At 46.2% G+C, this 12,725-nt stretch overlaps 1 long non-coding RNA gene across 1 annotated transcript; it reads left to right on the forward strand.

The window, feature by feature from the left end:
• The first annotated feature begins 566 nt into the window (after positions 1-566).
• LOC309797105 lies at positions 567-5,227 on the forward strand. Its single transcript, XR_014292547.1, has 3 exons — positions 567-654; positions 1,441-1,679; positions 3,397-5,227. It is a non-coding gene; the product is annotated as an uncharacterized lncRNA (long non-coding RNA).
• The last annotated feature ends 7,498 nt before the right edge of the window (positions 5,228-12,725 follow it).

Consider the following 12,725-nt stretch of genomic DNA (forward strand, 5'->3'; position numbering starts at 1 on the left):
TATTTTATAGTTACACAGCTTGTCAGTGTCGGAGTCAGGACCATTACATAATTTGTGAGCCCAGTGCCCGTCTTCAAAATGGCTAAGAATTTCAAGATGGTGGCGGCAGAACGTTAGACCAAGCCCAGGGCCCTTCTAAGCGCCAGGCTCCTATGTGACCCGGGGCAGTCTGACTCCAGAGCCTTCTATCTTAACATCTGTGCTATGATGGCTGTCTCCTCAGGTTGTCGTGAGGTTGGAAGTGAGACTCATGCATTCTTAGCAGCAGGAACAGTGTGCCCAGTGGTCTGGAAGTAGAGGCATGGAGAGGAATACACATAAGGGATGATAAACCCTTGTGGCTACAGCTTTGGTGACTTGGAGGAAGCAGAAGCGTGCTGGTAGATAGTACACGTTCCAAACGTGATGCTCTGCAGGCCAACCAGAGGCCCTTGCCCTCTAGGCTGCTGGTGATAGGAAGTGCTGGAAGGCTTAGAAGCAGGAGGTGATGTGGACACAGGTCAGGGAACTAACCCTAGGGGGCAGTGTGGAGCAGGGAAGGCCGGGGCAAGAGCACACCCTAGAAGAGGCTGTTCTGATGACACTCCAGGGGCACAGTGATGAGGGGCTCCTGGAGCAGAGGCAGGGAAGTGGGGAGAAATGGACAATTTTGAAGTAAGTCAAAATGACGAGTTTGGGTTACAATCTGGATATGGGGGGGAAAGGAAAAGCTTCTGATGCCTGATGACCTGGCCTTTTGTTTGGGGGACATGAGGCCTGTCTTGGGGTGTCATCACCTACACCAACTTTGCTTTTGAGCATGCAGCAAACAGGATACATTTCTTCAGGAAGAAGAAATTTTTGAGAAGACAAAAATTGATTTCACTTCCTAAAAAGAGCAGCTGTCACTGGCCATACATTCAGTCATTTCTCAGTTTGGATTTTCCCCCCAAATATTCCAGTCCAGTTTTCAGAGGCATTATCGGTTCTTTGATTGTGTTCCTTGCGTATAATTATATAATGATAGTTGTACATTTCAGAGGAAACAAACTATGCAATTAGAATAAAAGAAAAAAAGAAATCCTCTTCCAACTCTCTCCCAGATTCTTCTTTTACACTGGGTAGGGGCCCGAGGAGTGACCCACCTCCAGCCCGACTGCCTGGGTTCAAATCCCAACTCCCACTTATTAGCGATGGGACTTTGGACAAGTTAGGTAACCTGGTCCCTCTGTAAAGGGGGTAACAGTACTAGTTCTTACCTCATTCCTACCATATTACCTTGTTCTGAAGATTAAATGAGCAATGCTTAGACGGGTCCCTGGCATGCCTGATAAGCAGGCCACAAATGTCGGTCATCCTCATAGTCTCCAGATTTTCTATGAAGACCCTGAATGACATTGAAGATCAGAAGCACCTGTATAAGTTGTCATATTATCTTTATTATTACTTCTCTATCGCCAGTGGGAATGAAGACACCATCAGCTGACACTACGGTCATGAGGTTGGGTTAAGCCTTCCGCCTGCCCTGGAGGCCTGGAAAGGACTTGTGGGCTGGTCCCCCCACATGGCCTTGTCGACTGAAAAAAAAAAGAAAGAACACAACCTAAAAGTTGAGAATTATGTTTTATTCGGCGCACAGACTGAGGACTTGAACCCAGGAGACAACCTCTCAGAAAGCTCTGAGGGACTGCTCCAAAGAGGTAAGGGGGGAGCCAGGATAAATAGGAGTTTTTGCAAAAATACCAGGTAGTCAGAACATTAAAAGATCACTGTTAAAGAAAACCGGACATCTCAGGTTAACGAATTTAGCAGTTTTCTTTATATGGGAAAATGCAAGAATCTGGGCTCATTGAGATCATTCCTTTGATATGTACCTCAGCTGTCGAGGGCCAATATCCTGCTTTTCTCCATCCTGAATCCCCTCAGAGTGCACAGTCAGGGCAGCTGCAGTGGCTGAGGGCTTGCTGGCTGCGCCTTCCTTTGTTTATCGGTATGGCAGGTGACAGTCTTTGTCCATAGGCTCATGAATAGAATATCAGAAGCCTGTGTCGAGCCAGGCCACAGGGGAGAGGGGCCCATCAGTACCTGCCTTGGAAGAAGAGCTCTCCGCATTAATAACTCCCTGCTTGCAGGGTTGGACGTCTCTGCCCCCGGAAGCATTCAGCAGGCATTATTCCTTCAGGTCTGACGTGTGTGTGTGTGCCGGAGATACAAAGAGAAATGAAACCTAGGCCCACCGAGGAGACCCAGCCTGACAGGGAACAAACAGATGGCAGCAAGGGGAATAACTGTCACAACAGAAGACCCTCCGGGGCAGGGGGCATGAGGACTGCATCCTGCTTCAGGAAGGCGAAGCTTCACCCAGCAGGGTGCCACTTAAGGCCAAGTCTCTAAAATGGCTGAGAGACACGGAACTGTCTAGGGTGATGGAAATATTTTGTATCTCGACCAAGATGATGGTGACACTGGCATACATGGTCGTCCACATTCATGGACAGTAGCTTAACATGAGTGCATTTTACTTCACCTCAATTCAACATCGATCGAGTCGATTAGAAAGAGAGACTGCAAGGGCAGGGGTCCTCTTGTCCCGTTAGCACACTGCCTGGCCCTTGGTGGACTCCCAGTCATTCTCTGCCCAGTGAGACCAGGAAGGCACAGGGGGGCGAGAGTACTGAACTTTCTGTGTGCCCAGGAGCCGCAGCTCCCCCGCTGCTGGTTCTGAATCCCGCCTTTGTGTGGCCACCAGAAGCCCGGGCAGAAGCCAGCCTCTGCGGGGGAGGAGCCTCGGCTAACTGCACAGATCCAGCCAGGCCTATCCAGGCCTTAGGGAGCGCGGGGAAGTCTTTTGGCTCGTTTGTCTTGACACACAGGCTCTCTGGGTCTGAACACGGGCGTGATTGGTGGATCGGCTCCAAGCCTCGCAGGCCTGTTTATCCTGCGGGTGGCTCCCATCTGCTCGGCTGTCTGAGCTCTCAGCTACCCCTCCTCCTCCCTCCCCCTCCCTTCTCTTCCTTCCCCTCCCCCTCCCCCTCTCTCCTCTTTCAGAGGACCCAGTGGGGCAGGGCTGGCAGGAGGCCCTAGAGGGAGAACGGAGCGGCCTGAAACTTACTAAGGGCTGTTCTGTGTGTGCGTGTGTCTGTCTGTCTGTCGTCTGTGTGTCTGTCTGTGTTTGGGTGCATCTGGATGGACAGACAGCTGAAGTAGGAATCAACCTGTGAATGGGTCTAAGTTTCCACCCTCAAGGTACGATTGCCAGATCAACTCTAGGATGGCCAGTTAAACTGGACTTTCAGATAAATAACTAATCATTTTAAAATATAAATGTCTCAACTATTGCATGGGATAAGTTATACTCAAAAGCTATTTGTTATTTTTCTGAAATTCCAACCTTGCGACATTCTGCTTTTCTACCAGCTAAATCTAGCATCCCTGCTGGGGTGCGATGGGGAAAGGTGGGAAGAAGGAGAAGACAGCCTGCCTTTACGCCTGCACAAGGAACCCTCCAGGAGACGAGCACGGCCCAGCTACAGTCTTCAGCAGGGCACCAGAATCGTGTCAGTAATGGCAGTAACAATGGCGACTGCAGGCCGGCTGTGTGCAGCCTCTCTGCTCAGCTTCCTTGGAGGCGATTGTCCTATAATTCACAGGGGAAAGCAGCAGTTGGCAGATGTGAGAAGGAACAGGGGCTGTGAAGATGCTCCATTCCATCTCCCACGCCCCACCTCCTCTGTGCCACTCTGTTTCGTCTCCCAGGATCTGAAGCCCACAAGGTAGCCAAGTGGGAGTCACTGGGGATTAGGGGCATGGATTCGGGGCATGGATTCGAGGCGGAGAGAGGTGGCAAGATGCCACTCCCATCCCCGCCAGCCTCGCCTGTTTTTCCAGGCTTCCCCCATCCACTACTCAAGTGGATCCCTCCCTGGTCAGAACTCCCACCGCAGTGCTCCATGGGCACTTAACCCTTGAGGTAGGCACAGGAGAAGTCAGTGGAAAGTTACTTGCACATAAACGGACGGATGGATGATGAAACCCCAGGAAACCACGGCTCCTCCCCTGCAGGGGCGCCAGACCAGAAGCCAACCTTCTAGGCTTGGGACACGCTTCTGGCCTTGCTACACACCCAGAGACCTTGGGCATGTCACTTACCACGTGTCCCATTTCTTCCCTTCTAAATGGGATGCCGGCTTCCCTATCACACCCTCACTGGGCTGTCAGGAGGCAAGAATGAGCTAGCAGGTGCAAAATAACGGCAACAACCTGGCCACGGGTGCCTCCCTTAGAGAAATCCAGTCCGCGGATATTCAGACACACACATACATCATTATATGAGTCCAGGAGCAGATTCCCAACCTCACTTAATACGTAGTTCAGTTCACCAAAATGTAATGTTTTGCTCACATTTTACTGGAAAGCCTCCAAGGCACAGCTGCTCTCATGAAGGATGGCCCTGAACTGGGCCTGCGGTGGGCTGACTGACTAAACTGTACTTGAGTTGCCTTCTAGAACGGAGGTCTGCTGGGGACCTGTCTACAGCCAATTTGATTTCGGATTATAAGAGCCATAGTCTTGACAATAACTGTCCTCCTGCCCCTTTAAGAACACAAGTTCCTTCAAGAGAAGATAAGCAGGAAGTGCCCTTACTCAGTCCTGACTGCTTGTTTCACTTCCTTTCAAAGGTGTTTTCTTACTGAAGAAACCCCAAGTCCAAGGTCACATTCGATTTCTTTCAGATGCATACTCGACTCCCCTTGTGTTGGTTTTATGAAGTTTTTTGGCAGGAAAGGATACAAATAATATATCGTTTTTTATATTTTTTAATAGACTTTATTTCTGAGAGCGGTTTTAGGTTCACAGCATAACTGGGTGAAAGGTATGGAGGTTTCCCAAATGCCCCCTGCCCCCCATGTACATAGCCTTCCCCACCATCAACATAAATAATGTTTTTTTAAATATATAAAAGATGAAAGTAAAACACAAAATGATATTTAAAATATTTTAAAATATAAAAGTAGAACATGCTTCTGGGAAAAACGTAAATAATAGAGGATTGTCCATTTCCCTTCCCCAGAGGTAACCTCTATTCATAGTTCTTAAAACTCCCTTCTGGAAATTGTCTCAATGCCCCTCACTTTTTTATTGCACAGAGGAGACCGTACACTCTTTCTAAGGTTCTCTTTTTTCTGCTTAAGAGTATACTTTGGACATCCTTCCATGGCATCGTGAATAAACCTGCCCCAATCTTTTTCTAATGGCTGCATCATTTTCCATTGTTTGGGTATTCTATCCTACATTTAACTGATCTAATTAATATATACTTAGGTATGTATTTTATATATATATATATATATATATATATATATGTATGTATGTGGATGCAGACGTAGATATCTATCTTTGAGTGTGTCCAAATATGGCGGTTGAAAACAATTCTAACAGTGGAATCGCTGGATCACGCTGGAAATGCTGGGAGAGCCATTGGTACCCCTGAAAAGTTGGATTTTTACTTCCAACCAGGGCCTGTGAGAGCTGCTTTCGCTCTCCTCCCCCTGCATTCTGACCAACCTGAGGCGTCACCCAACCTTCTCAGTTTGTCAGTCTGAAAGGGACAGACGAGGGTTCCTTGTTCGATTTGCATCTGAAAGCCTCCTATGGGGGAGGGGAATCTCTCCCTACATCAATTTTGGCTCAGTGAGAAGGGCTTAGAGACCAGACTCTGGAACCAGATGACTGGCAACCAGTTGCCAAACTCTACAGCCTCGGTTTTTCCATCTGCAAAATGAGCATCCATCCTTAGAGCAAGTTCATGGGGTTATTGAGAGGATCCAACAGAGCAATACAGAGTATCTAGTGCTACAAATGTTAGTGTGTTTCCCATCAAAGCAAAAAAAAAAAAAAACAAAACAAACAATAAAAAAAACCCCAAAATAAAAAACCGATTTCGACTGACGTAGTCAAAGGCCAATTAACAATTTTTGCGGTATCTGAAATCTAACCTTATCCTTACTCGCCACCCCCTGCTTGAGGATGGAAAATGCAAATCAAATGCTGAAAAAGAAAACTTAAACTGTCACATTAAATGGTTGGTCTCCCTGGCTGAGCAACCTTGGGTGTGTTACATCTCTGAGCCTTGGTTTCTTCCTCTGTAAAACAGGTGTTCACTCTACCTACCCAACCAGGTCGTTAGTGTAATGCGGAAGCGCCTGGCTCTGGCAAGCCCTCCACGGATGGGCCTCGTTATCGTTACTGTCAGCCACGAATCCCTCCAGTGGCTCAGCCCACGTCCCCCAGCAGGACAGGTGGAGAGTAAATTCCCCTCAACTAATAGGTGATTCACAAACACCTAAGATGCCAGGCTACTTGAAGACCCTCTGAGACTCTAAACACTGCGTAGGGCACTGGTGGAAGGGAATCCTCCAACTTTCTGGTCTGCCCTTTGAGACAGAATTATATCCTGAGAGGTTCAGCAAGCAGGTTGCGTGAGCAGCCTCCATTACCCTGTTGCCTAGCGTCTAATAAGGAAAGACCCTCATGGATCTACTTCGTGAAAATATATTTGCCATGTTTTATCTTTTTAAGTTTTCTCCTTGGGAAACGGGGTACATTCTGAATACTGTGGTATTGCTCAAGTGACAGCTAAGTTACCTGTAAGCAGGGATGGCGCTGACATGGTTTCTCCATGTCCTTCAATGCTGTAAAGAATCTCACCTGGGTTTGTGCATGGTGGGGAGAGTAATTCGCCTGCTTTGAGGTTACAATTCATCCCACCATGAGTGAGTGCTATGGTCTGAATGTTTGTGTTCTCTCCAAAATTCATGTGTTGAAATCCTACCCCTGAATGTGATGGTATCAGGAGGTGGGGCCTTCACAAATGGGATTAGTGCCCTTATAAAAGAGAACCCACAGAGCTCCCTAGCCCTTCTGCCATGTGAGGATACAATGAGAAGTCTGTGGCCCTGAAGAGGGCCTTCACCCGACCATGCTGGCACTCTGATCTCAACATTCAGCCTGCAGAACTGTAAAGAATATCTGTTGTTTGTAAGCCACCCACTTTGTGGTATTACTGAGCTAAGAGTTCTTTTCAAAGACCGCTGAAAGAGCCACACCATGTAAGGAACAGAGATACAATCAAAAGCACATCTCAAAGCATAATGGCTTCACTGTGGAGGAACCTGCCAGAGAACACCTTAGTCAAGTGATCAAAGTTAACATCCCCAACAATGGAACAAACCAAGACCACGTGCCTCCTGATGCGAGACACCGAGAAGGTCACAGCATCCCTTGTGTAGTATTGCTGCCAAAAAGGCAAAGCCCCAATCTAATCACGAGGAAACATCAGGCAAACTGAATTCAAGGGAAATTCCACAAAACAACTGGCTTGTCGTCTTCAAAAATATTCGTGTCATGGAACACCGAGAGAGGCTGAGGAAGTTCTAAATGAAAAGACACTAGTGGGACATGACAACTCAATGTGATACATGCTCCTGGACTGAAACCTGAATCAGAAAAAGAAAAATTGTTATAGGGATATTATCAGGCTAATAGGCAAAATGTCAATTAGGTCTGTAGCTAAGATAGCAGTGTTGGAGCAATGTGAAATTTCTTAGCACGGGTGCAGTGGCTATGCTGGAAAAGGTTCTTGCTCTTAGTAAATGTGCACCAGCTATTTGGAGGTAAAAGTTGTCAGATTTGCAAAGCGTTTAGAAGATAGATGATAGATAGATAGATAGATAGATAGATAGGTAAAGAGTGAGAGAGTCAGAGAATGATAAAGCAAATGTGGCAAAATATTACCAATTGGTGAATCTTCATTGTGTTTTTGCAGCTTTTCTGTAAGTCACCTTGTTATCATAAACACTCAGGTGTGGTCCAAGGGGCCCATCAGGAATAACAAAGACACTCCAAACACTTGGGAAATTCCAAAAGTTTAGAGGTTCCCTCCCAGGAACGGGGGACCAAGGCCAGCGCATTCTTTCTTATGCAAAACCAGATCAAGTATTTTAGCGAAAAAAGTAAGGCATTTCTGCAAACATAGCCATAGAGTACAAAATAGAAAATTCAGACATTAAAATACCTCCTCCTGGCCCAAACTAAAATTATGTCCCTGTCTGGATGTAGATAGAAAAATAGAAAGACTGAAGTCCAAATGTATGCTTACTCTTTGTGCGAAGGACCATAAGTAGTAAAAATAAGGGGGGAGAGCGTGTGTGTAAATATGTCGGGCAAGCCATTTTCATGAATGAGGAATTTTTGGTCTTTGGAAGCCAAGCATGCACATGCAGGTTCAAATCTGAGAAATGATTCTTGGAGGACAAAAACGAACAAACAAAACACACCACCGCAACAAAAGCCGGTGTGCTTTCATTTGCTTAGCGTTGGGAACAATTCCATTACCAATCAATCATCCTACAGTTAGTTAAAATACTGCCCTTAGATGACTGAGTTTCATACATGACTGAATTTGGCTCCATCTCATCCTAGATCTAGAATCTTTCTCCTGAAGTATGCGTTATCTGAGCTCTAGCACCTAAAATCATGCCTAAAGGACTAGGGGCCCACAGTTGCAAGTAAAGAGTTTGGGTTGGTGGTCTTGGCTATGCTGACCAGCTGAATACCCTTGGGCAGGTCACTAAACTTCTCTGTGCCGAGTTTCATACTCTGCGAAAGATTGATACCAGCACCTAGCCCCTTTATCTGCATAAGGATGCTTGAAGGATAAAATGACAACCAAAATGAGAAAATGCATGGATAAATTTGAGAAGCACCAGATACATGTGAGAATTACTGAAGCCCAGAATGTAAGGTGACACCTATAAGCTGTAAGCTGGTCTTTTAAATTTAATTTAAATTTTTTCCCAACTGTTGTCCAATTTGCTGGTTCCCCTGAGCTGGTGCCTAAACCTTTTTAGGTAATCTGCTGCTCTCGACTGTGGAATTTAGGCCATGCAGAGAGTGTGCAGGGGGAAATAGTAAATTAAATTTCCAAAGCAGAGTTCTTCAGTGGTTTATCCGGTTTATTGGTAGCCATACCATCTCTTCCATTCTCTCTCAGAAACCCCGTTGGTGACTTCCTGTAGTTCAAGAGACCTCTCTTTTAGATAGACTGGGGTCCACAGTCATTCAAGTGGTCTTTGGAGAGAATCCATGTACTTAGACAAAAATTACATCTTTATTTTCATTAACCTCTACCTGAGTGTAAGCATTTCCTTCAAGTATGCATGTAGGCACATCTCTTAGTCAGCACGGGCTGCTGTAACAAAGTACCACAGATTGGGTGGCTTCAACAACAGACATTTATTTCTCACAATTTTGGGAGCTGGGGAGTCCAAGATCAAGGTGCTGGCCGATTCAGTGTCTGGTGAGGGCCCACTTCCTGGCTTGTAGACACCCGCCTTCATTCAGACAAACGCTCAGTCCGTAACAGCAAGGAACCTCTGTTATTAGCAGTTCCTGTGACTGCATCTGTGATCAGAAATCACAGATATTTTTATATCTGTTCACGTTTTGCCCTACACACTCATCACTATTTTGAATTTATGCTGGGTATGAGACCTCCTCGTAGATTGTGTTATTTAATGCATAAGGAAGCATGTATATTACTGCATCACAATGTTTACAACTCTTTTGGTAACTGTATGGAAATAGAATTGCTTTCATTCGTGATCCCAGGTTTTTTATTTTCTGCATTTATGTAATTCTAAGGGTCTAGAGGCTTCCTCAGATCGCCCTGGCACAAAAAGAGTTAAGAACCCCAAAGCTCGCTCCACCCTGACTCGCCTCCCATTTCCTCATAACCAGACCCTGAGTTGTGAGGAAACGGGACTATGATTCACTTTTCTTTTCTTTTCCTTTTTTTTTTAATTTAAAAAATTGAGTTAAAATTCATATAACATTAAATTAACCATTTTAATGTGAACGATTCAGTGGCATTTAGTACATTCACAGTCCGGCGCAGTCACCACCTCTAACTAGTTCCCAAACATTTCCATCACCCGTAAAAGAAAACTTGGACCTATTAAGTCGTCACGCCCTTTTCCTCCCTCCCCAATTCCTTGGCAGCCTCTAATCTCCTTTCTGTCTCTATGGATTTGCCTATTCTAGATGATTCACATGAATGGAATCCAGAATATGTGGTCTTTCGTATCTGACTTCTTTATTTAGCAGGTTTTCAAGGTCCTTCCATGTGGCAGCATGCATCAGTGCTTCATTCCTTTTGATGGCTGAATAATATTCCATCGTATGGTTAGACTACATTTCATTTATCCATTCGTCCATTGAGGGACATTTGGATCATTCTCACTTTTTGGGTATCGGAATAGTGCTACTATGAACAAGAGTACAAGTATTTGAGTACATGCGTTCGATTCTTTTGGGCATACACGTAGGAGTGGAATTCCTGGGTTGTACAGATATCCAGTGTTTAACTTTTTTTTTTTTTTTTTAATTTTTATTTATTTATTTATTTATTTATGGCTGTGTTGGCTCTTCGTTTCTGTGTGAGGGCTTTCTCTAGTTGCGGCAAGTGGGGGCCACTCCTCATCGCGGTGCACGGGCCTCTCACTATCGCGGCCTCTCGTTGCGGAGCACAGGCTCCAGACGCGCAGGCTCAGTATTTGTGGTTCACGGGGCTAGTTGCTCCGCAGCATGTGGGATCTTCCCAGACCAGGGCTCGAACCCCTGTCCCCTGCACTGGCAGGCAGATTCTCAACCACTGCGCCACCAGGGAAGCCCCTCCAGTGTTTAACTTTGTGAAGAATATGATCAGCTTTTACATCTTGAGTTAAATCTATTTGCTAAAGTGAGATTTGGTCATTTTAGTGTCTGTGAATCCCAGTTGTCCATATCATCTTGACCAACTCAGACAATTCATTCCTGGCTATAAATTGCACAGTATAAACCTAGAACTCAACTCTCTTTTTCCTGGTGCTTTCACTTGCCCCATGTTTGGCCTTTGTGTGAAAAGATGACATCCTCCTCTTCTTCTTGCTTTGATGGAAATTATGTCTATGGGATTCTTTCCCTGGGAAGGCTCCAGGGAGGGTGGGCATCGGAGAGAATTGGGGAAGTGGGTGGACGTGCTGGTAAAGGCTTGCTCCTTCATTGGCCTTGGTACATGCCAGTCAGTTCTGATGCGCAAGTAAGCTGATCACTGCAGGCATCCGTCAGACAGGAAAAAATAACGTGGCAGAAAGGAAGGGAAGAGAGTTGGTATGCGCACCCAGCACAGGTCCTAGGAAAAGGTGATGACTGCCCCGGGTCACCAGCTCCAAGGACAACTAGGCTCAGATTGAAGCTTAGCAGAGGGTGGAGAGGCTGAACTGTCCCGTGCATACGCTCAAACTTTCTGAAACTCTTGGGCAGCTGGGTGGGAATGACGAGAGAGGGCATGCTAGGCAGAGGAAGAGACGGATGAGTCGATGGACCCATTCCTGGGTCCTAGGAAGAGCCAGGGGCACTGGGGGCACAGAGGGAATGAGAATGAAAGGGGCAGGACTGGCTTCATAACTTGGGGACACAGGGCAAAATGAAAGCATGGGGCCCTTTGTTCAGAATTATGAAGAATTTCAAGATGGCAACAGCAGAGCAGTAAGCCAAGCACAGGGCCTCTGTGAGGGTGGGGCCTTGTGCGACCACACGGGTCACAGGCCCAAGAAACCAGCCTCGGGGAGGGGAAACGGTCAGGGTCAGCCCAGAAGGCTGATTAGGGCCCACGTGAGGTGTCCGCCCAAATTTGGGCCACTTGTCCATTGCCCACCTGAGCTTCATTTTTCTCCCCATAAAGCCATTAACCACCTTCTGCTGATGACCTGGGAACTATACGCTACAGCAAAGCTTTGACGTCCACCGAAGAAGCACATTAGAATATATGAACACCTATTACTTGCTAATGATAATTCTGCTTCACAATGGAATAAATAGTTTCATTTTTAACACAGGAGGCTGTCAATGCCCCCCCCTTCCGATACGTTGTTTGACCTACTAATTTTGTTTTAACCATTGTAATATGAATGACTGCTGGGAAAAATATTAAAGTAGTGAAAAGCTGTGTGAAACTGCCAACGTTCAAGATAAAGAATCCCCTTTATTGCGAGCGTGCCAGGCTATGTAGGAGAAGGCAAAGAGCAGACTGGGTTTCTGTAATGAAATCATTTGAAAATTGGAGCAGGCAAATGTTTAACTGATACGATCTGTTACTATGATATCTACGCTTAAAAGTTTTCATGATGGAAACCTTGGATGGTTTCTTGAGATGGAATCTAACTTTACCCTGATGTGGCCTAGAGGACAAAAGTCTAAAGGCCTTAGGGTAGGATTCTAGAAAAGTGTAGTGTTTCAGCGAGGCAGCTTCCAGGCCGGCCAGTCTGGGTTCAGACACTGCCTCGGGCTTTCCCTATGTGGTTTGGGGTAAGTTATGTGATTCTGCAAGACTCCCTCACCTGCAAAATGGGGGACTTTAGGGTGCCTCTGTCATAGATGCCTGCAAGGATTTGGGGAGATTACACATGGAAAGCTGCCCCCTTTATGCTAAGCCCTCAAAAAATGTTTGCTATTATTACGGTCATGATTGCCGCTGCCGTTGCTTTTGCCGTGGTGGTTCTTGCTGCCTTTACTGTTATTACACCATCTGGCCCCGGCCTGTCTCTCCACGTTATTTCCTGTCAGTTTCTCTCATTCGATGCAAGCCCGGGGCTAAATGAAGCTACTCCTCGCCCCCCTGCATGTACTCAAAGGTTCTCTGCTTTCTT

This window comes from Mesoplodon mirus (assembly GCF_964341445.2).
Source record: "Mesoplodon mirus genome assembly, chromosome: X".
NCBI lineage: Eukaryota > Metazoa > Chordata > Mammalia > Artiodactyla > Ziphiidae > Mesoplodon > Mesoplodon mirus.